This window comes from Leptonychotes weddellii, chromosome 4 (assembly GCF_054177405.1).
Source record: "Leptonychotes weddellii isolate Sample4059 chromosome 4, ASM5417740v2, whole genome shotgun sequence".
NCBI lineage: Eukaryota > Metazoa > Chordata > Mammalia > Carnivora > Phocidae > Leptonychotes > Leptonychotes weddellii.
Window position 1 is genome coordinate 101410687 of NC_138372.1, and position 25298 is coordinate 101435984.

Sequence of the window (25298 nt, forward strand, 5' to 3'; positions counted from 1 at the left end):
TACACATTCAATGCAATCCCCATCAAAATACCATCCACTTTTTTCAAAGAAATGGAACAAATAATCCTCAAATTTGTATGGAACTAGAAAAGACCCCGAATAGTCAGAGGAATGTTGAAAAAGAAAAGCAAAGCTGGTGGCATCCCAATTCTGGACTTCAAGCTCTATTACAAAGCTGTCATCATCAAGACAGTATGGTACTGGCACAAAAACAGACACATAGATCAATGGAACAGAACAGAGAGCCCAGAAATGGACCCTCAACTCTATGGTCAACTCATCTTGGACAAAGCAGGAAAGAATGTCCAATGGAAAAAGTCTCTTCAACAAATGGTGTTGGGAAAATTGGACAGCCACATGCAGAAGAATGAAACTGGATCATTTCCTTACACCACACACAAAAATAGATTAAAAATGGTTTAAAGACCCAAAGGTGAGAGAGGAGTCCATCAAAATCTTAAAGGAGAACACAGGAAGCAACCTCTTCCATCTCAGCCACAGCAACTTCCTCCTAGAAACATCACCAAAGGCAAGGGAAGCAAGGGCAAAAATGAAGTATTGGGACCTCATCAAGATAAAAAGCTTTTGCACAGCAATAGAAACAATCAACAAAACCAAAAGACAACCGACAGAATGGGAGAAGATATTTGCAAATGACATATCAGATAAAGGGCTAGTATCCAAAATCTATAAAGAACTTCTTAAACTCAACACCCAGAGAACAAATGATCCAATCAAGAAATGCGCAGAAGACATGAACAGACATTTTTCCAAAGAAGACATCCAAATGGCCAACAGACACATGAGAAAGTGTTCAACATCGCTCGGCGTCGGAAATCCAAATCAAACCCTCAATGAGATATCACCTCACACCAGTCAGAATGGCTAAAATTAACAAGTCAGGAAACGACAGATGTTGGTGGGGATGTGGAGAAAGGGGAGCCCTCCTACACTGTTGGTGGGAATGCAAGCTGGTGCAGCCACTCTGGAAAACAGTATGGAGGTTTCTCAAAAAGTTGAAAATAGAGCTATCATACAATCCAGGAATTGCACTACTGGGTATTACCCCAAAGATACAAATGTAGGGATCCAAAGGGGTACAGGCACCCCGATGTTAACAGCAGCAATGTCCACAATAGCCAAACTGTGGAAAGAGCCAAGATCTCCAGAGACAGATGAATGGATAAAGAAGATGTGGTATATATACACAATGGAATATTATGCAGCCATCAAAAGGAAGAAATCTTGCCATTTGCAATGACGTAGATGGAACTGGAGAGTGTCATGCTGAGCGAAATAAGTCAATCAGAGAAAGACATGTATCATATGACCTCACTGATATGAGGAATTCTTAATCTCAGCAAAGAAACTGAGGTTTGCTGAGTGGTGGGGATGTGGGAGGGATGGGTTGGCTGGGTGATAGACACTGGGAGGGTATGTGCTATGGTGAGCTCTGTGAATTGTGCAAGAATGTTGAATCACAGATTGTACCTCTGCAACAAATAATACATTATATGTTAAAAAAAAAAAAGAAGAAGATAGCAGGAGGGGAATAATGAAGGGGGGCATCCCGGGGAGGGAGATGAACCATGATAGAGGATGGACTCTGAAAAACAAACTGAACATTCTAGAGGGGAGGGGGGTGGGAGGATGGGTTAGCCTGGTGATGGGTATTAAAGAGGGCACGTTCTGCATGGAACACTGGGGTTATATGCAAACAATGAATCATGGAACACTACATCAAAAACTAATGATGTAATGTAGAGTGATTAACGTAACATAATAATAATAAAAAAAGAAAGAAATAGTTCTCTCCTTCCAGAACAAATAGTCAACATTTTTCCAATCCTTTATGATACTGTAAAAACATTTATGATGTTAAAAAAAAAAAGTTAATGATTAACTAGAGTTTATTATATATTTTGGGAAGTAAGGCTCCAACTTATTTTTCCAAAGATTAACCAATTGTTTCAACACTATACATTTATCAATACAGCCATTTGTTGCCTTTATCATGTACCAAGTTACAGCATACATTAAAGTTTGTTTTTTATTTACCTAATCTGACCCATTTATTTGTTGATTCTTGCTCTGATTACTGTTTTTTAGGACCCTTATCTTGATGTAGCAGAGTTTGTACTTTAAAAGGCAAGCTTCCTGTCAACAGAGAGAATGTTCAGAAATTAGAGCCATATTCAAGGTTTTTTTTTTTTAAGTAAGTTGCAAATATTTTCCAAATCCCATAAGGATGTATCAATTTGCCATTGGTGTTTCATAGTTATTAATTTACTAATATCCAGGGGTAGGCAAGCTCAACTTTTCTGGATAAAGATGCAGCATGGTGATCCTGTTCTTTGTGAAGAGGAAACAGTTTACTTCCTGGCCTATCCAACCAAGGAGTGTGTAACCACATTTGTGAAGCGCTTGAGCCTAGCACAGTATGTGCATGGTGCATATACCGTCATTGTTCTTGCTGGTTTTATTTAAGGGTAATTTGGAATTCTGAGTTTTGTTTTTGTTCTCTATATAACCAAAGAGAAACACAATCATTCCCAGTTATACATAATCTGTTGGGAGTGATCAAAATAATTACCATGTTCTCATTGACTTGCAGAAGAATTGTTTAAAAAGTATATTAATTATTTGTTAAAGGTTTTCTAAAAGCTTCCACTCAAGAGGCCAAGTTTCAAGGCCACCTGGTTGTCTTTAAAGCTTCAGCTAACAGAGACAGAACATTTGTTTTCTTGCCCAAATATGACCCCCACCCACTGCATGGGTGGTTTTGGATAAGCTTGGTGGTTTTGGACTGCATGGTGGGTTTGGATAAGCTTAGGAAATGGTATTGACTGGAAACCATAGATTTTGGTTCAGAGATTTCCTCATTTTAAGATGTGGCTAACTCTAGATGTGAGAAGGCAGCACTATAATTTTTAAGTCTTAGGAAAGTGTATTTCAGGCTTTGCCTCCTACCAGAGCCTCTTAGGTTGCCATTGTCCTCAGGGCTATCTTTTATTTATTTATTTTTTTTAAATTTTTTTTTTAAGATTTTTTATTTATTTATTTGACAGACACAGCGAGAGAGGGAACACAAGCAGGGTGAGGGGCAGAGGGAGAAGCAGGCTTCCCGCCGAGCAGGGAGCCCTATGCGGGGCTCGATCCCAGGACCCTGGGATCATGACCTGAGCTGAAGGCAGTTGCTTAACCGACTGAGCCACCCAGGCGCCCCAGGGCTATCTTTTAGATCACAAATGTCTTCTAGAGCTTCAGTAGGAGATCTTTTTAGGCATCCTACATGGTCCTCATCCAAGGAAAACAACTTTGTTCTACCTAACAAATATGCTATGGGCAGTGGCCAAGAGCTCATTGCCTTTCTTAACTCAGAAACTTTTGTTTCCAACTCACTGACGTGAGACAGTGAAGAGGAGGCAAAGGAAAGGTATAAAGAATTTTTATTGTAGTTTATTTGTTGTTTATATTGTTCTTGAGTTCGTAGACAGAACATCACAATAGAGCTTTCTTAATCTGAAATCATTGGTTCAATGCCAGAAGTCCAAAGGGATCCCCTTTTAACTCACTTTCCATTCTAATTATTTTAACTCTTTTAACACCTGTTTTTATCTCTTTCCATTGTATACTAATTAGCTATTTTTCTGAATCCTAAGCAGAACATTAAATTTTGAAGACCTCTCTAAAACAGAGGTAACACAGTTACAGTATTCTCATACTATGGCTCCAAAACAAACTCAAAAGGACTTATTTTGATAGTACTTACATTAAAAAAGTAAGCAAACAAAGCAATTAGATGCTAGGACTGTATTCCCAAGTGCTCGTTGTTTTTTGTTTTTTTTTTAAGATTTTATTTTATTGGTCCAGGATGAAACCTAAAAAAAAAAAAAAAGATTTTATTTTATTTATTTATTTGAGAGAGAGAGTGAGAGAGAGAGCACAAGATGGAGTAGGGTCTGAGGGAGAAGCAGACTCCCTGCCGAGCAGGGAGCCCGATGTGGGACTCGATCCTGGGACTCCAGGGTCATGACCTGAGCCAAAGGCAGTCGCTTAACCAACTGAGCCACCCAGGCGCCCCCCACCCCTTTTTAAGATTTTATTTTATTTCCAAATGCTAGTTTAGACGTCTTGCTTAGAACCCAAAGATATTTGTCTTTGTTGTTGGAAAATGTGTCCTCATACTGAATCATACTTATGTATTGTTTTAGATTGAAAAATCAGCTATCAATCTACTTAAGATCTCTGCACATTAAAGAGATCTGTTAAATTATATATTTCCTTCAAGTATTCTCACCTGGATTTATTCTAAAATTAGTAGAAGTGAAAAAGTATTATGGAAACCTTTCAAGGAACATAGAAAGATTGTTGATTAACAGGAAATTAGACAGAACCATAGCAACGCATCACAATGAAGTATTTATGCCTTATTTTCTGTTTGTGAATAAATAATTCCTCAGAATGGTCCTGCTTCCAGAGAGATATTGAGGTGTTCTTATTGTCTACCGTCATGCTACATTTTGCTTTGATGACACTGCTGTGCCCTTTAGGACCAGAAAAGAGAGCAACATAGAATTTTAGAGTGAGAAGGAATGTTCAGGACATCTTATCCATTCACTCACCCCCAACCAGTAATTTCTTTAACCTCGTCCACATTCTTACCATGTGGCCACCCATGTTGTCATACATGTCAGTGGTCCTTTTAAAGGGTGAATAATATTCCATTGTATGCATATGCCACATATCATTGGTTCAATCATCTGTTGATATTTATTTGCATTGTTTCCATATCTTGGCTACTATGAATAATGCTATAATGAACACAAGGACATATATCTCTTTGAATTCTTGATTTCAACTCTTCTGGACTAATTCCCCTATAGTGAGTTTGCTGGATCATATGATATTTCAGTTTTTAATTTTTTGAGGAACTTCCATACTGTTTGCCCTAGTGGCTGTACCATTCCCAACAAAGTGTGCATAAGGATTCCTTTTTCTCTACATCCTTGCCAACAATTGTTATTTCTTGTCTTTTGGATAATAGTCATCCTAACAAGTGATGAGGTGATATCTCATAGTGGTTTTGATCTGCAGTTCCCTGACAATTTGTGATATTGAGTATCTTTTCATATACCTGTTGGCCATTTGTATGTTTTCTTTGGAGAAATAGTTAAGTCTTTTTATCATTTTTTAATCAGGTCATTTTTTATGCTATTGAGTTATATGAGTTTTTAATATATTTTGGATATTGACCCCTTACCAGATAGATAATTTGCAAATATTTTATGCCATTCCATTTTTTCACTTTACTGATGGATTCTTTTGTTATATAGAAGCTTTTTGTTTGATGCAGTTCCAATAGTCTATTTTTGGTTTTGTTGTCTTTGCTTTTGGTGTCAAACCCAAAAAAATCACTGCCAAGACCAGTGTCAAGAAGCTTTCCCCCCTATATTTTCTTCAAGGAGTTTTATAGTTTCAGGTCTTATATTTAAGTTTTTGGTCCATTTTGTGTTAATTTTTGTGTATAGTGTAAGATAAGGTTCTAATTTCACTTTTTTTTTTTTGCATGTAGATTTACAATTTTCCCAACAGCATTTGTTGAAGAGACTATCCTTTCTCTATTGTTGGGCTTTCTATTCTGTTTCATTGGTCTATATGTCTGTCTTTATGCCAGTACCACACTGTTTTAATTATTGTAGCTTTGTAATATATTTTGAAATCAGAAAGTGTGATTCCTCTGGCTTTGTTCTTCTTGTTTGAGGTCACTTTAGCTGTTCAGGATCTCTTGTAGTTCCAAATGAATTTTAAGATTGTTTTTCTATTTCTGTAAAAAAATTCCTTTGGGATTTTGATTAGCATTGCACTGAATCTATAGATGGCTTAGGGTAGTACGGATATTTAACAATATTAATTTTTCAAATCCATGTACATGGAATATCTTTCCATTTATTTGTGTCTGCTTTAACTTTTTCATCAGTGTTTTAGACTTTTCAAAGTACAAGTCTTTTGTCTCCTTGGTTAAGTTCATTATGCTAAGCAAAATAAGCTATCTTAGAAAGACAAATACTGCATGGCTTTACTTATATGAAATAGACTCATAGAGGTAGAATGTAGAATGGTGGTTGACAAGGATTGGGTGAGGGGTGAGTGGATAATTGTTTTTCAATGAGTATAAAGTTTCTGTAATGAAAGATGAATAGATTTTAGAGATCTCCTGTGTAACATAGTACCTACAGTAAAGAATATGGTATTGTGGGGTGCCTGGGTGGCTCAGTTGTTAAGCATCTGCCTTCGGCTCAGGTCATGATCCCAGGGTCCTGGGATCGAGTCCCACATCGGGCTCCCTGCTCAGCAGGAAGCCTGCTTCTCCCTCTCCCACTCCCCCTGCTTGTGTTCCTGCTCTTGCTATCTCTCTCTGTCAAATAAATAAATAAAAATCTTTAAAAAAAAAAGAATATGGTATTGCACATTTAAAAATATGTATTGAAATACATTTCTAGGCCCAAGATGGAGCTGCTCCTGCCCAGAGTGCCACGTCAGCAAGCTGAAACCTAGATAACTTTCCTAGTCCTATAAGTGATGTCCTTGACTAGAAATACAGTATATCTGGCCAGTTAATCCCCAACTGCCAATATCTGTCATGATTTCCTTGTTCTAAATAAGGTCAGATGTGCAAACCTAGCCAATCAACTTAAGCCAAAGACTCTCCTTATTCCCTGACTGGCCTTTTCTGCAAAAGCTTCTCGCTATGTGGTTCTCTGGACTCTTGAGAGTAAAAACTGTCCACTCCATGAAATGTGAAATAAAATTTGCTTAGATTAGCTAAATTGCTCTCTTTGATTATTTTAACATGTGTTAAGAGGATAACATCTCACATTAAGTGTTCTTACAAGAAAACACACACAAAAAGAACATAGGGAAAGTTTTGGAGATGATGGATATGTTTAGTATCTTGGTTGTGATGATGGTATCATAAGTGCATGTATATGGTGAAACTCATCAAAACATATACATTAAATGTGCACAATTTTTTGTATATAAAATAGAACTCAATAAAGCTAAGAAAAGACAAAAAGAGGAGCTTTCTAAAAAATATACAAAAAAGAGGGGACATTAATTTGATATGTAAGTTTTGAAGTAAGGTAAATAGTAAGATTATATCCAATAGTCTGAGGTTTCAAAACAATTTTGATGAAGAGTTTAATGACACAATTTTCACTATTTTTAACATTTTTTAAATATCTCATATAAGAAATAGCTAGAATAAAATAAAATTACCTAAAATCCCATCAAATTAATAAAAAAATCATTAAATTTACCCTTGCATTAAATTTACTCTTACTCTTGTTTGTTCTCTAGAACAAACTCATGGTTACCAGAGAGGATTTGGGTGGGGGGACGGGTAAAATAGGTGATAGGGATTAAGGAATGTATTGTGATGAGCACAGGGTGATGTATGGAATTGTTGAATCACTATATTATACACCTGAAACTAATATAAGATTGTATGCTAACTATACTGGAATTGAAAAAAAATCATTAAATTTGATTTTGATATTTATAAATAAGAATATAATATTCTCAGAAATTGACACATTAATTTAACCAATATTATCTGAATAACCAAGAAGCCACCTCTTTCTCACCTTCCAGGTTTGGTTCTGCCAATCAGTAAATTGTTTTTGGTAGCAAGTGACATAATAGCCAACTAAATATGGCTTAATAATAAAGTTCAGTATATAATTACACACAAGCATAAAAGATTCAGGCAATTCTTGTGTTGGCTATCTTAACCTTGCAATGATGTCAGAGCTATAGGTAGACAATATATATCCACTTCAGGATTTGCTCCCAACCTCCCTTCTGGCCAGTAGATCTATAAAGAGGGTTAAGTTACAGTATAATTCATCTAGGGGCATGCTAGACCTGATAAGGGAGAAACAGGTTATACTTCACAGCAGCTACAAGGGCCTAGATAGCATGTACTGGAGGACTACTTGGGATTCTGATGGTGCTTGGTCAAAGTGGCCAGAACGTAGAACATAAGAAAAAGGGGGGGAGTTCATTGTTCTGGGAGCACTTGACCTAGATACTGGATTTATCACCCTATCACAAGTTCCAGGGATGGTGCAGACTTAGTGCTAGGATGGCTGCTAGAAACATGAAAAAAGCATGGCCCAGGCTTGTCCAGAGGCCAAGCAGTCCCTAAGTAGTTGGTGTATTAGAATGGATACACCTTGTAAGGCTGGAAGGCCCATAGATGATTGGGGTCCATGAGCTGGCACAAAGGCTAACTATTTACCAGTTTTAAGCAAAGTGCTGGCAAGGAGCAGCACCAAAATATTTAGTGATGGCTGTCTGTAAACCATGGCTGATTGGGAAGAGGCCATTACAGAACTAGACTCACCAATAACAAAAGAGATAATAGAACCCTGCAGCAATGGAGGCCAAGTGGTGGCACTTAATTTCCTGAAGTCATATGTGTGCAACTATTATGATGAGGTGTAATGTCAGAGTGGTCACCAAGGATGACTGACCTACAAAGAGATGGTTAATAGAACCCAGCACTGCTAAGGATAAGACAGATGGACACTACTTATTTTGTACTTCAGAAGAAATCAAGGATAGATGGCCAGGAGTCTGAAGGCAGTCACTGCATAAAGTCACAATTACTTTTCCAGTTTCTGGATCTGCGTCAGACTTAAAATCTATTAACTGAAGGGGAAGTTGGATCCCCAGGACGAAGGACCTTGCAACGCCATGACAGGCATAGATGGTTATGATTCCCCTAATCCTTCCTCAAAGAGACCTAAAGCTATTTAATCATGTAACTGTTAACTGAGGAAAAGGGAATATATGAACGAGTTGGTTATAGGGTCTGGTTTACCACTAAAATCCAATGGCCTGAAGAGTCATCATAATCCCCCTGCTGAGTAGGGGTAAATGGAAGCTAGGCAAAAATTGCAGTCTTGGCTAATTTCCTGCTTAAATGGATCCACTGGGTTTGCAGACCCACCTGATAGTAATTTCTTCATTCTCAAATGTGTATCTGTGATTCACATACTTAGGAGCTGGTGCAATTTCCAACTTGGGTTCTTGACCTATGGAATTAGTGCTATTATAATAGGGAAGGCCAAGAGATAATCTCTGATTACCCCCTGCTCCCAGCCAATGTAATCAATCAAAAATGATATTGCATCCCAAGATGGAATAGATGCACAAGTTAGATTCATGGGTAGTGATTGGTCAGGGGCCTGAAGGAAGAAAAATTGGAAAATTAGGTCAAGGAGGTGTGAGGTAGAGGGAGATAGATATACATTTGGGAATGGAATAAAGTATGAAAAGCTTTGTGTCACATGTTAACATTCAATAAAAAGCAAAAAGCATCCACCACTAAACAACTAAGTTGAGGATGATTGGGTCAAGTGATATCATCAGCCTTAGTCCTTGGCCACCCCAGTACTGGCATGATAGGTACATAAATAGAATGGGAGAGAGTGGCAGAGAAAGGTTATGTAGTGGCTCGACAGTCTGGGTTCGCACTTAAAAAGGCTTACTTAGGTTCTGCAGTCATGGAATGTTGAATTTGCCTGCAACAGAGACCAACACTGAAACTTTGGCACAGTTTCTTCCTACAGAGAGACCAACCACTGCTTAGCAGCAAGTTAACTATATCAAATCCCTTCTATCCTGGAAGAACCAGAGATCTGTTCTAACAAGAATAGGTATGAGTTCCAGGTATATGTTTGTCTTTCCTGCCTTCAAGATCTCAGCCAGGATGACTATCTGAGGTCTTTAAGTGATCCGCAACATCTCACATAATGTCACATTAGACTGGGCAATCCATTTTTGAGCAAAGGAGATATAGGAATAGGATCACAAAAATGAGACCCACTGGTTTATCTCATATTTCACCACCCAGAAGCTGCAGCCTGATAGAACATTGCAACAGCCTCCTGATGGTGTAGTCAAAGGGCCAACTTGAGGGAGACACTTTATGAAGGTGGGGTGATATTCATCAGTTCTATGTATGTACCCTATACTCCAAGAATTTTCTAGGCATTGTATTACCACTGAAAATAATGTATGAGTAGAGGAACCAAGGAGTAAAGACAGGAGCAACCCCACTTGCCATCATTCCAATGATCTACTGGGGGACATTGTGCTTTCCTTTCCCTCAACTCTGGGCTCTGGATGGTTAGAGGTCCTGGCCCCTAAAGGGATTGGTTTTTGCCATAGGACAGCAAGAGTGCTACTTAACTACAAGCTAAAACTGCTGTGTGGCACTTCAGATCATGGGTCTCAGGGGTAGCAGGCAGGAAGAAAAGCCTCCATCTTGGCAGATTATTGACCCAGATCATCAAGTAGAGGTGGGGCTACAATTGTAGAATGAGGCAGGGAAGAATATGTGTGGCACTCAAGTGACCCACTTGGATATCTCTTAATGTTCCTTGACCAATTGTGACTGTAATTGGACAAGTGCAGTGATCCCAACTTGAGCAGGGCACAGTGACTATGGGCTCAGATCACTCCGGGATGGGGCTTTGAGTCATACCATCATGTCAGCTACTGAGACCAGTGGAGGTGGTAAGTGAGGGGAAGAAAAACCCAGAATGAAGAGGCAATGAACATTAGTTCCAGCCAGAAGACCAACTCCATCAATGGGGATGTGGTTCGCCCCACTAAGCTTTCTTTCCCTTCTGAAGAAATCCTGGAGGAGATACACCCAAGTGCATATGAAGTAGTTCCATGTGGCACAAAGGGTGGTTGTGGTGGGTACAGAGATGTGCCACCTTGAGCCTCCTGTGAGGAAGTACTTGCTCCTCCATCTGTCAACAGGCTCTTTCAGATGTCAGTTTCTTACAGGTCTGTCTTGGCTGCCACTGCTAACCCAAGCACATACCCTTTTGGGGTACTTGTTTTCAATGACAATGTGTGGGGAAAGAGACTGGCTGTTTTGGCCCCTCTCAGGACAACTCTAAGGGGTGCATGTCCTTTAGGGATCCGTGTGGGGTAGGTGGAGGTTTTGCTGGGCTAGAGAGTAGAAAGACTTCTACTTTTGCCCAATCCTGCATCCTCCTCCATTCCTCACCCCTCAAAAGGTTTGATATCTAATACCCTGCAAGCCAATCTCATTTTAGTTTCAGCTTCTAGACAGTCCAGCCTGGGACAACAGCCTTAACATGATAGCACCACAGCCAATTAGCCAAGATGACTGAAGAAGACTTAAGATGAATTCTTATCAAAACAACTCTCTGACATGGGTGGCATTCTAAGCATTAGCACGCTTCCACTTAAACTGAAAACATATAGTGCTGGATAATTTTTCTTGTACCATTCACCTCTAGGTAAGTTAACAAAACAGGCTTGGTTTGGATTTCTCCAGATCTTCCTGACTGACAGATTTGATCAGCCTGTATACAGCACTGAACTATAGAATAGTGTTCATGGTAGAATTCCATGCTGGTGTTAATCTCAAGAATTTTCCCTAATATTTACAGTTGTTGAAGAAACAATATGAAATTGAACCATTAAATGAATAAGCTTTTAGAGCACATTCATTTAACCCTGGGAGCAAAATTTTACCTTGTTAGAGGGGAGAAGACCCTCATGGGATTAGGCAGCTCTGCCTCCAATTGTGAGTAGATATCCGGGTACCTGAGCTCTCCACCGTAATTAGGGCTTCCTGAGGCAGATTAAGAACAGCTTTTGCTAACTCATTTTTGTGCGCAACCTTCCTAGCAGCTTCTTGGTCTAGAACATAAACACACACAGTACAGTTACATGGAATTCAGGGATACGGGGAGCTGGTTGTGGCTGGTAGAAAAAGTTGTGCCAAGAAGTTGCTGAGTGCAAAAACAGTCAGTTAAAAATAAGGAAAGGAAGTAAAAAAGAAACTAGGAAAGAAATCTAGATTATCTAGAATTTAAACTAGGCTGGGGCGCCTGGGTGGCTCAGATGGTTAAGCGTCTGCCTTCGGCTCGGGTCGTGATCCCAGGGTCCTGGGATCGAGTCCCGCATCAGGCTCCCTGCTCCTTGGGAGCCTGCTTCTCTCTCTCTCTCTCTCTGTCTCTCATGAATAAATAAATAAAATCTTCAAAAAAAAAAATTTAAACTAGGCTGAACCATTAGGGGAAAAAAAAGATATGGAAGGAAACAACAATGTTCATAATTAAAATATTTAATATCTTCTTGTTGTTTGGGGCAGAGGGTGGTAGGAAGAAGGGACATTATTATAAGAAATTTTTCTTGAGTATTTTGATATGAGGAGAAATTATATTAAGTAAGCTTATTTAAACAACTTTATCTAGTAAAGATAGAGCTATTTGAAATGCAAGCATTTAATTATTTCATCAAAAGACTTATAATTTACAATGGAATGATATTATATCCAGCCAGGGATGATTCTTATTTACTGTTAATTAATATTTTTATCCAATCTTGAGGCATATTTTGTTTATTTAATTGTATTGTCATTGTGTTCATCTTGATATTGACTGTCTCCAGGGGATGATGAAAGGGGACAGGAGAGCATCGCTTCTGGAAGATTTGTGCTCCAGAGCAGCTTCATGTGACTCCAAATGGCAGGAACATAACTGGGAAAAGTTAGTCCTTGGGAAATGTTAGGTCAGTTCTTTCTTCATGGCACTCATGATGGTTGGGGGTGGGGGTGGGGGTGGTAAGAGGTAAACCTGGGACACTCTGGGGAATTCAGAGTTTGTCACATAAATGGGGAGAAAAATGAAATATATTAAAATTATTAAAAGAATGAATGTTTTCTGCATGGAACATGCATTTAAATGTATTTTTATTGCACATATATAAATGCTTTTAAATGTATATACGTATGTGCATATGTGTTTTGTGTTTTTATATATATTTTTTAAGATTTTATTTATTTATTTGACACAGAGAGAGAGATAGAGAGCACAAGCAGGAGGAGGGGCAGGCAAGCAGAGGGAGAGGGAGAAGCAGGCTCTCCGCTGAGCAAAGAGCCTGATGCGGGGCTCGATCCCAGGACCTTGGGATCATGACCAGAGCTGAAGGCAGCCACTTAACCGACTGACCCACCCAGGCGTGTTTTTATATTTATATATTCATTTTTCAGGCTACATATGTGTGTATGTTCAAAAGTGAAGATATTGATGGAGCAGCACCTTTGTAAATGTATACTTTGGACCACAAAGGAACTTGAAAGAAAAAAACAATTCAAAGCATTAATGTTGGCAACAACTATCTGCCAGTTTGAGGGGTTTATATGGTTTAATGTTCACCTGTTAATGATAATGAGGACATAAAAAAATAACTTGAAGAATGCAGAGTTTCAGGGGCGCCTGGGTGGCTCAGTTGGTTAAGCGACTGCTTTCGGCTCAGGTCATGATCCTGGAGTCCCGGGATCGAGTCCCGCATCAGGCTCCCTGCTCGGCAGGGAGTCTGCTTCTCCCTCTGACCCTCCCCCCTCTCATGTGCTTGCTCTCTCTCATTCTCTCTCTCTCAAATAAATAAATAAAATCTTAAAAAAAAAAAAAGAATGCAGAGTTTCTGCTCTGGCATTTACTAGCTGTGTGACATTTTGAAAATTCTTTAATTCTGTTAGCTTGGGGTTCTCATAAACAAGAAAGGATAACCTCTACTTTCTTAGCCCCTCCTCCATGGCAAATTTCCTCTATCTTCAGAATGGTAAATGCCAACTTGAAAAATTGTATATACAAATATTCAAAAAATAAAGAAGAATTATATACACATTATATATAATTGTTCATTATATATAATTGGTCATTATATATAGACAATTGTTCATTATTGTTCATTGTTCATATATTATATATATAATATAAGATATATATATCTTTAACATTTGAAATCCGGAGCCAAGATAGCCAAGAAACTATTAATACTGTTCTTCCTAGGTAGTGGAATGGGTGGGGGAAGAACATTTTTACTTTTCATTCTTTTCTTTGCTTTTGTAATTTTTACTAGGTATGGATATTATTATTCTAATATTGGAAAAAAGCAATACTACTTCTACATTTATTAGTTGGCATTCTACTGTAAGGAACAACTATTTCTTTTTTTTAATGTATTTATTTATTAATATCTGTATGATCTTATGAATTTTTATTTAATTCAACCAGTTATAAATGATTCTATTATTATTCTTTTTTTTTTTAAGATTTTATTTATTTATTTGAGAGAGAGAGAGCAGGAGGAGGAGCAGAGGGAGAGGGACAAGCAGACTCCATGCTGAGTGCAGATCCCAACACAGGGCTTGATCCCAGGACCCTGAGATCATGGCCTGAGCTGAAATCAAGAGTGGGTCACTTAACCCACTGAGCCACCCAGGCACCCCTACTGTTCTTTTGTTTTTAAGACTTTATTTTTCAGAGCAGTTTTAGGCTCACAGCAAAATTGAGTGGAAGGTACAGAGATTTCCCACATACCCTCTGCCCCACACATGCATAGCTTCCCCCATTATCAACATCCCCACCAGAGTGGTGCATTTATTATAATTGATGATTATAATAAATATATAATTATAATTATAATAAATCATCACTGGCACATCATTAGGATCCCAAATCCATAGTTTAAATTAGGGTTCACTCTTGGTGTTATACATTCTACAGGTTTGGACAAATTTTTAATGACATGTATCCACCATTATAGTATCATACAGAATGGTGTCACTGGCCTAAAAATCCTCTGTGCTCTGTCTAGTCATCCCTCCCTCTCTCCCTAATCCCTGGCAAACACTAATTGTTTCACTGCCTTCATAGTTTTGCCTTTTCCAGAACATCATATAGTTGGAATTATAAAGTAGGTAGTCTTTTCAGGCTGGCTTCTTTTATTTAGAAATATGCATTGAAGTCTCTTTCATGTCATTTTATGACTTGATAGCTCATTTCTTTTTAGCACTGAATACTACTCCATTGTCTGGATGTATCACTGTTTGTTTATCCCCTCACCCACTAAAGGACATTTTGGTTGCTTCCAAGTTTTGGCAATAATTGTTTGTTTAATACTCAAATTATGCAACATTTGGCCAATAGTAGTCACTTCAGCTGTCCTTGGGTCCTTTTGATACATTCCCACTTTCTGTTTTTTTGTTTGTTTTTAGCATTTCCTTACTTTCTGGTACAATTAGATTTTAAGCTCCTCTGGTACTTTCCCAGGCCCAGCCCTATCTCTCCAAGGAGGATTGCTTCCTTTTAATGGCATCACAACCAAGATCTAGGGGCTAGGTGTGCTAATTGCTACTGGAATGTCATTGCTATAGGCTCTCTTGGTGAATAAAGAAAACACAGGCAACAGATGCAGACACATTCATATACACATATGTACACACAGACACACACATGTACTCAAACATACACACACATACAGGCATAATACACACATAACACAAAGCACATTTGTATACTTAAATACCTATTTAAAAATCCTGTCATACTGATAATAATACTTCCATTTCCTTCCAGTCCAACACCCCAGAGTTCATTCTGTTTTTTCTCCTTTCCATATTCGTGACTGGCCATGTGGAAAAGAGAATGAAATCAACATACAGAGAAGCAAATAAAAGCTGGACAAAGACTCCTGGTGACAGCATAATCCCTAATTCCCGTTGCCCTGGGCCTGCTCTGTACTACCTTTCCTAAGGTTTTTGAAAATTCCAGGAACCTCTCCTCCCTCCCCCACTCTCCTACCTCCCCACCTCCACCCCCCACCTTTTGCCTAACTAGCTTAGCTGGATGATAGTTTTTGCAACTAGGACCGTGTTGACTAATGTGGCGATGAAAGAAAATCCAGTGCACTGTCATGATATGTCCCTCCCCTATTCTATTCTATAGCAATACTGGAATATAACTCACCAAATTTGACCATTGTACTATTTTTCTGTATCTGCCTGCAGAGGCAAGGAGACTATAGTTATTACAATATGATGTAATCCCTGTGACAACATGTGGAGTTAGTAATAGTACCTCATTTACAGATAAGGAAGTTGAGGTTTAGAGAAGGAAAGGGAGTTCTCTGGGTCACACAGATTGGAATGAAATTGCTGGTCTCTGCAAAACCCTTGGTTTACTTCCCCACTCAATGTGTCCTCTTACACAGCTCCTTACTGTGTGAATTAATTAATACGATAATTGTTTTTCGAGTACCGCATATGCCAATCTATACTAGGGTTGATTCAACAGACTTGTCAACACTTGTCAACTCTGTTGGTTGCTTCAGCACTTCAGAGAAATTTTAAATTACACTCATGTAAATTATACTCATGTAACAGTGAGAAGGAGCTGAAGAAGAAAAACTTGAGTCAAACCTCTTGTATCCAAAGACTAATAAGTAAATCAGTTTATATTCAAAACCGGTTCTGATTTTCTAGGGAAAAAATTACATGGTAATGTTCTTAAATACTTATTAGCAAATGCTTATTGTGTTATTATATAAAAATAATTGTGATTATTTCAGTCTAAATTTCTCATAGAGATGGCCTCTCAGAGAGTTTATTTGGAATGGGTCTGACCCCAATTGCTTGATTCAGATTCAATCACATGATTCAATCAAACAGTTCATAAAAACAGTGATAATATTTAAAGGGTATTAAATAGTGATAAAAACATTAACACAAAATATTATTAGGTATGAGTGGAATGTTTTATGCCCTTAGAAATAGCTAATTTATTAGGAGCCCAAGGCTCTGTGCACTCTATACCTTGGCTACACCTGATGAAAGTCATTAGTGTCATTCTGTGCTTTAATGTGGATAAGCCAGAGCAACAGTCCAAAGCATGCTCGGTAATGAGGCTCTTGGGGTTTTTTGAACACCCTGTGAGCAAGCCTCTCCTCAGAGGACTTCACGACATCAGACATCTGCTGCCCTGAGAACCATGACTAACTTCTCAGAATTCCAGCGTTTCAAGTTTAGAAATGCAGGGCTTACATATTTTAGCCCTCATTCATTCCTCATCAGAAATGAAGGAAATGCTTTCTCCTACCACTTTCTTCAATCAGCAAAGGGCAGAAACAAACATTATTACAAGTGTCAGATCTTATGCCAGGGACATTTTATCTTATATCATCGTTAGACTAACCCAGGGCCGCTAATTTAACTCTTCCCATGCTGCATATGGGAAATGGGCTCAGAGAAGTTAAGGTGGGCAGATTGGATACTCATAAAGAGCAGAGCCTGCACCCACACCTGAATGTCTTTGACTCAACTTAGCCTTTTAGGTCTACCACATATCCTCCCAGTGAGCTTGTGACTGCCTGGCCTCTCACAACTTGGCCATGTGGTTTATGTATTAATTAGGGTAATAATTTGGTCTATTATTGTAAGGGCTGCCTACATTCTAATAATAATAGTTGTATGGAATTGATTGTTTTCAGTCAAATGCTTATATATTATATACTTATTGTTACTTAGAAATCTTACTGAAAATTTGGTTTTAACTATAAACAATATTATGTAGGTACAAATTGCTATGAGGTTCACATGTTTTGGTTATATGAAGTACTTTCTGAAGGAAATAAATTTAGGACAAAACCTGTCACGCCCCTATGGATAGCATGGACTTCTACTTGTTAAGATTTTATTATCCAAAATGAATATAACTGATATAAAATGATATTCTTATATGATTACACATTACATTTGTTACATTTTCTAGTAATAAAATAAATACAGTAATAATAAAAATTCATAAAAATAAATGTTATAGCCTTTGCCCCATTAAATAAATAAAGCTCTGTGCATTAGAGAGGATATTATTTCTGTACTAATTTTAAATAAGCCGTGTAACAGAACTCTTTTTCAGATAGGGTGATGTTACGTGTGTGTGTGTGTGTGTGTGTGTGTCTGGCATGTGGACCTAACATCTCTCCCTGATCAGTTCTTCCTCTTGCTTATATCACATTTTGTATTTGGATGGTTCTTAATACATCACAATAACAAAGTGCAGCTATGCAGATATTCAACATTAATGTTTCATCCTTGTGAAATGAAGAGAATAAAGAAGGAAAAATGCAACATGTGAATACCTCTCCTTAGCTCTGTGAAGTTTCTTTGACTATTCTAACTGGCCTTGATGTGGACTCAGTTAACTGTCTTTTTTTTTTTTTAAGATTTTATTTATTTATTTGAGAAAGAGAGAGATAAAGAAAGAGAGCACAAGCAGGGGGAGGGGCAGAGAGAGAAAAGCAGACTCCCCGCTGAGCAGGCGGCCAGATGGGGGCTGGATTCCAGGATCCTGGGATCATGACCTGAGCCGAAGGCAGACGCTTAACCTCCTGAGCCACCCAGGCATTCCCTCAGTTAACTTTCAAACAAGTCACGGTCAAATAGTATATTGCTGTTTCTAACTAGTTTCCAAAATGCTTCCCCATAATGTGTTACAAAGGGAAGCTTTTCATTATGTGCTGTTCAACTGTCAATTTTATGGTGCCCCAGCTTCTCTCTTTGCTGCACTGTTTTTCCCACTGGGTTCCTTACCCTCATCTCCCCTCCAGATCCACCCCTTTGGCCCATTGCTTATCAAGGTGGTTGATTATGACCTCAGTTTGAATGTGCTTTTTGACTGTAATTTCAGCAGTTTTTCTAGGTCACCACTTACTTTTGGTATCTATCTACTCTCCTGTCTTTGAACCAAATATTGAGTAAGACCTTCTTCAGCTTCCCCGAAATCCTGTGGGACCAGCAACCAGGCCCATCAATTCAGAGAAATGCAATTTCAGAGACCACTGTACATACAGTTCAGCCACTGAATGCATTTTGATCTTTCTGATCCCGTTTTGATTTAAAATTTTTATATTTTGTTCATCATGGATTTTTTGCATTAATTTTTATTTTGAAAATATTGTATTAAAATATTATTTATCTTGGGGTGCCTGGGTGGCTCAGTCGTTAAGCGTCTGCCTTTGGCTCAGGTCGTGATCTCAGGGTCCTGGGATCGAGCCCCGCATTGGGCTCCCTGCTCCGCGGGAAGCCTGCTTCTCCCTCTCCCACTCCCCCCGCTTGTGTTCCCTCTCTCGCTGTGTCTCTCTGTCAAATAAATAAATAAAATCTTAAAAAAATATATATATTATTTATTTTGATGACTGAGATTTTGGCACCCCCTTAAGTTTTGTGCCTAGGGTCAGTGCCTTATTCACCAACCCCAGTCCCAGCTGGGTCTGGAATTATTCTAGATCTAAACCACTGTCCTCCTATTCCCAATCTCACCCTTTTTTGCTTTGTAAGCACTCCCTTGTTTTGATTCGATGTGGAAGCTCTCAACCCTTGCCTAGTCTGTTGTGATTTTTCTCCAGTTTGGACTTCCTGCTCTTTTTAACCTGGACTTTACTTTGACACACCTCCAGTGCCTCAATTCTGGTGTCCAGCCCCTGGCTGTACTGGCTATGACCCCAGGAAAGAGGTATCCCTGTCCTATACCCAGTTAGTACCTGTAGTGCCATCAGGGTTCAGCCAGAGAAACAGAACCAGTAGGAGATAGATGTATTAAGAGATTTATCGCAAGAAATTAGCTTCCAGGATTGTCAGACTGACCAAGCTAGTCTGAAATTCATAGGAGTGCAGGCTGGGACTCTTGGCTCAGGGTGAAGCTGCAGACCAAGATGGAATTTCTTCTTCCTTAGGGAAGACTCAGTTTGAGTCTTTCAACTGATCGAATCAGGCTTACCTAGATTACCTAAAAGAATTTCCCTTACTTATGGTCAACTAATTATGGACTTTAATCACACATGCATCGTGCCTTCTGGCAGCACTTAGATGAGCATTTGAATAGCTGAGGACTCTAACTTAGCCAAATTGACACATAAAGTCTAACTGATTAGGGCATGTCTTCTGTGGGGTTTCCTGTAAAAGCAATCACTCTTAAAGTTCAATAGAAGTTATCAAAAAAATAAAAAGAGAAAAGTTTCTCAGGGGCTGTACTATGAACATGCTCTAAGTCTCATAGAAGAGACTCACATTTATTACTTGTCTGTTTTCTTAACAGCTCCAGGGATAAGAATAGTGTGTCCTGAGACTTAATGCTAATTGTTCAAAATTTAGAACATATTTTCAAACAGAAGGGGAAAAAAAATGAGAGCTAAGGTTCATTTCTGGTCCCTTTTTCTGTGTAGGACTTGTCCTAGGCCAAATTTGAAATTGCGTTGCCAGGAGCCTTTCTGCATTTCCTTCTTGCTACCTGGGCCCCCTGTCCTAGGAGCTTGGGGCTCAGGAGGAGTCTCCCATTGTGGTGGCCACGCCCTATACTGCTACTAGGGGGAAGACACACAGTGCTGCATGCACCCCATCCAGGACTCCCAGCCTGTAGCTCATCTCACCTCCTGATGTCTGCCCACGGTTCTGGGACCCTAGACTCCTCCCCTCTCTGACCCCCACCTCAACTCTAATTTCCCTTCTGCTGGACCTTGCTCATCTGAGGACTTTAGGGGAGAGAATCTCAGTCCAAGTGACCTGCCTGGAAAGGTCACTCCCACCGCGGCCCCCTGACCTTTTGCACCAAGAGAACAAGGTACGCCTGCTGAATTTTCTTTGTGAATTGGAGCCATCACAACAACTGCTCACACCAGAGTCAAGTAAATTCTGAGGAGGGGTCCCACCCTATTCCTTGCTTTAGATCTTTTCTTTAGGTGCTGATAATAGGATCAGTGTAGACCACAGACATCACTCAGTGTCTTGAAGGTGGGCCTGAGTGAGAGTGAGGTGTGTGTGCTGAAGGTGGGGGGCTGCAAACAAATCAACATGAGTTTTTATTCAATATTCCATATAATCCAATAATACTTTTATTTTTGAAATAATAATTTGTATTGGTTAAACTTTTTATAATTGTTTTTTGTAAGTGATGATGATATATCATTAGAAACAGGTACAAAATATAATTCCAGTTTCAAAGTCTCTATTGTTTATCTTCTCTCTTAAAACTGAGGATGTACATTAGTATGTATGTATGTGTTATGCCTATGCTCTCTGACCTGGCCCCTTGGTGGCCAGCTGACCATGAACCAGACCCCAGTGGTTTTGAGCAGAGCTAAAATTTCTGGATCACCAGTATGCTCAGGGAGGACAAAGAGGGCAAGAAAGAATAGGAAGCCTAAGAACAAGATGGAGTGCTCCAAACCATAAACTGCAAGAATAGAGGGAGAGTCAGGAGAGGTTTCTGGAGCTACAGAGGCCTGGGTTCCGTACCTCAGCTCTACTCAGTGTGTGACTGCAGGAAATGGGCAGAGAGGTTTTCTGGTGGTGGTGGTGGTGATGTTTTTTAATCTATAAAATCAGGATGACAGTTTACCTACTTCATAAGATGTTTTCGTGGGTCCAAAAATATACCACAGGTCAAACATCTGTATCAGGTTGGTATTTTATAAATGATACATTTCATTAGTATGACTATTAATATGAGGTTGCAAGTCCTCAGACTATGCAAAGTGCTTAGTTAATAAGCAATAAATAATGGTTGTTGCTTTTATTAGTAGAAATAACCACATTACTACTGTAGTCACCAAGGGAGAAATTCAAGGACATAATTTGTAACCCACATTTACGATGTGTAGTGGTGCAGGAGAGAGGGGCAATTTGATTGGAAATGCATTTCACTGGCTCAGGGACTTGGGCACTGAGGTGGGTGCAGAATAGGGCACTGAGTCAGGAAGGAAGGGGGCTGAGCAAGTAAAGGCCTCTGTTGCAGAGTTCCTAAAAATTCTTATGGACTAGTGTTGTTTCCCCAATTGGTTTATAAAGCCTCTTATAATACTGGCAACACACTGACATTTCTAGAATGTTGGGTGAAGCTGAAGGATGTCAACTTGGTGCCATGGATTTGAGAAAAACCTGTCAGAGAGCAGGATGGTTTGCACCAGATTTGATGCAGCAAAACTTAAAAAATTCATGATTTTGACAAGTTCTAAAATGAAGACTGCTGAAATGGATGGCATACATAAAACGATTCAGTCTGGTGTGACCTCAGGCAGAACTTGTTCTTTGCAGTAAAGGAAAGTAGCTTCCTGCCTCTGTGTGTCTGTGTTTATATGGGGTGGTAGACCCCTTGGGACAGTTGAGGGAAATCAGTCCCACTCACAAATGAATCCCTCTGGCACATGGGAAAGACACATTTGGAGATACCAAGATCTCTCATATGGGGAGCAGTGTGGCCAAGTAATGTTTGCTTGAGCCTGAAGTAATGTCCAATTGCTGAGAGAAGGCTCACTGCAGCAATATGAATTCCTCTTGGAAGACAGTCCCGTTGCTACTATCCCCATTTAAATTGTTGCATTTTTTCAAGGAAAATAACTCAACGCATAGCAAATTTGCTTATTTGAGCCATGGATGCAAAAATTGAGACAGACATTAAGAATAATTGATCTCTGATAGAAAAAACAATTTAATCTAAATGCTATAAAAAAACAGACACGTAGATCAATAGAACAGAATAGAAAACCCAGAAATGAACTTACAACTATTGGACAATTAATCTTCGACAAAGCAGGAAAGAATATCCAATGCAAAGAAGTGTCTTCAATAAATGGTGTTGGGAAAACTGGGCAGCAACAGGTAAAAAAATGAAGCAGGACCACTTTCTTACACCAAACACAAAAATAAATTAAAAATGGATGAAAGATTCAAATGTGAGACAGGAAACCATCAAAGTCCTAGAGGAGGACACAGGCAACAACTTCTTAATGTTGTTGATGTATGGAAGTGATGAATCACTAAATTCTACACCTGAAACTAATATTGCACTGTATGTTCACTAGCTGGAATATAAATAAAAACTTGGGAAAAAAATGCTACCATATTTGACAATGAACTTTGGCTTTCTACTGAGGAAAAGCATAAATGCAGTGCAGTTTCTCAAGGCCTAAAAGTGAGTGGGGATGTCAACATTGAAATAGAACAGGTAGACTTTATCCTTCATATAAATTTAGTGTCATATTTTTTATCAAATCATCTCTGACACTTACCAACATTTGACACGACACATTATTTAGCATATTTAGTATGAAAACAAAGCTTTCTGTTTGTTTTCTTCTTAATTCACTATCAAGTAAGCACTGTGTTTGTGGGATAGGAAACCAAATAGTCAATAATGAACTGTGCCTTTAAAATTTTATCATGTAAAATTCATATTAGAAATATTTTTCCTGGGCGCCTGAGTGGCTCAGTTGGTTAAGCGACTGCCTTCGGCTCAGGTCATGATCCTGGAGTCCCAGGATCGAGTCCCGCATCGGGCTCCCTGCTCGGCGGGGGGTCTGCTTCTCCCTCTGACCCTCCTCCCTCTCATGCTCTCTGTCTCTCATTCTCTCTCTCTCAAATAAATAAATAAAATCTTTAAAAAAAAAAAAAGAAATATTTTTCCTTTTGGAAAAAAAATCCCTTTTCCTCATATTATTTCCCTGAATATACATCCTAATAATGGTGATATGCCTGGGTGTTTCAGCTAGAGGCAATGGAGATCAGCCTACAGTTCAGACCCTTAGGGGCCAGTGCGGGAGGTAGTGGGAGCGTGACCCATGAGAATCTACATGTAGCAGTGACAGAAGCATTTCTTGAAAGTTCTCACTTTAAGCAAAGAGAGAGTAGAACACATAAGCTTGGGATAAGAGCAGCTCTGAATGTAAAGCACACTGTACAGACTAAATGAGCTGCTACCACAGAAGTGTCTTTTGAGCTGGGGTGACAAGAAAAGCAGCACTGTCTTGGAACCCATGTCACTGAGTAAAGAACTTATCACATCATGGCTGAACTATGTTGTGAAGACCCACAAATATTGTCAGGGGCCTAGGGGCCTTTGGCAAAGAGCCACCTCCAAACAGTTCAGTGTTGACTCAGCATATCCACTCAGTAGATCCAGGGAGTGAGGTAGCAGGAGCAGCTCTTTGGGGGGCACTGAGTCTTTAGCAACAGAATCACCACAAGGTTCAGGACTTGGAGGTTGACAGGGACCAGATGGTGGGCAACACATGGCAGATGAAGGGATATGGATTTTGGATTTTAAGCTAAGCTAGGTAAGGCCTGGGGACATATAGGTAATAACACCCTGGATTGAAAGGCAGACAATCTGGCAGGCTCTTTTGCTGTTAGTAATAATAGCCAGGTACCTGGGACCTGCCATCCACCTGTGGCTCCCCAATCCTTTCCTTGAACAGCCCCACTTTTGCTTTGCATAAGCAAGTATTCACCTACCAGTTGTCTTTCTCAGGAATCATCTTCTTTGACTTCTCTATAGAGTTTGGATGTGTTGGCTCTCCTTACTTTTGGAAACTTTCCTATTTGGTTTTGGACTCACTGCATTATACAGATTCTCTGCCTCTCTTGTGTCCTTCCTTCTATCTGCCCTTCCCTTACCACCTTCAAGACACTTTCTCTTTCAGAATTCTCTATTCAGGCAGCTGGTATCACAGGCATTCAGGCACCCAGTCTTAAATCTTAGACTCATCATCTGCTACTTGTCCCTGCCTCTAGTCCTGCACCCATCTTTATTTCCAATCAGATTCTTCCTCTTTTATATGCACCAATTTAGCCTATTGGCAGCTCATGATTGTGCCTTCCGTTGAGTCTCACTGACCCTAGGTTCCCTCCCCTCCAACACAAGCTTCAAACATGTGGATAATATGTACTGTAGCATTCCTGCCTTATGCAGCTCCTTGCTTCCCACTGCACTCAGCACAATGCCTTTTGAAACACAGGCACTCAACAAATGTTTGTGTAATAAATGGGTAAAAAGAGGTGTGCTGGGCACTTCTGAAATATGAGTGGCAACCCAGATAGGGAAAGATTGCAATTGCAATTTATAAATGCTCTTCTGTTGAAATTGAACAAGAAGATTAAGCTACAAATATTCTTTCTTTTTTTAAATTTTATTTTATTATGTTATGTTAGTCACCATACAATACATCACCAGTTTTCGATGCAGCGAGCCACGATTTATTGTTTTCTGAGTAATTAAACAGAACAAAAGGTAATAATAGCATAGAATGCAATCATTTTTTATTTTTTTTTTCTATTATTATTATTTTTAAATTTTATTATGTTATGTTAGTCACCATACAATACATCATTAGTTTTTGATGTAGTGATCCACGATCCATTGTTTTCGTATAACACCCAGTGCTCCATGCAGTACGTGCCCTCCTTAAAACCCATCACTGGGCTAACCAATCCCCCCGCCCCCCTCCCCTCTAAAACCCTGTTTGTTTCTCAGTCCATAGTCTCTCATGGTTCATCTCTCCCTCCAATTCCCCCCGCCCATTTTTCCCTTCCTTCTCTTAATGTCCTCCATGTTATTCCTTATGTT

General features: G+C 39.3%; 1 long non-coding RNA gene across 1 annotated transcript in view; it reads right to left on the reverse strand.

Annotated features, from left to right (window-relative positions):
- The window catches only part of LOC145720900 (uncharacterized), a 447488-nt gene that overhangs the window by 1004 nt on the left and 421186 nt on the right, over positions 1–25298 (reverse strand). The window lies entirely within an intron of this gene.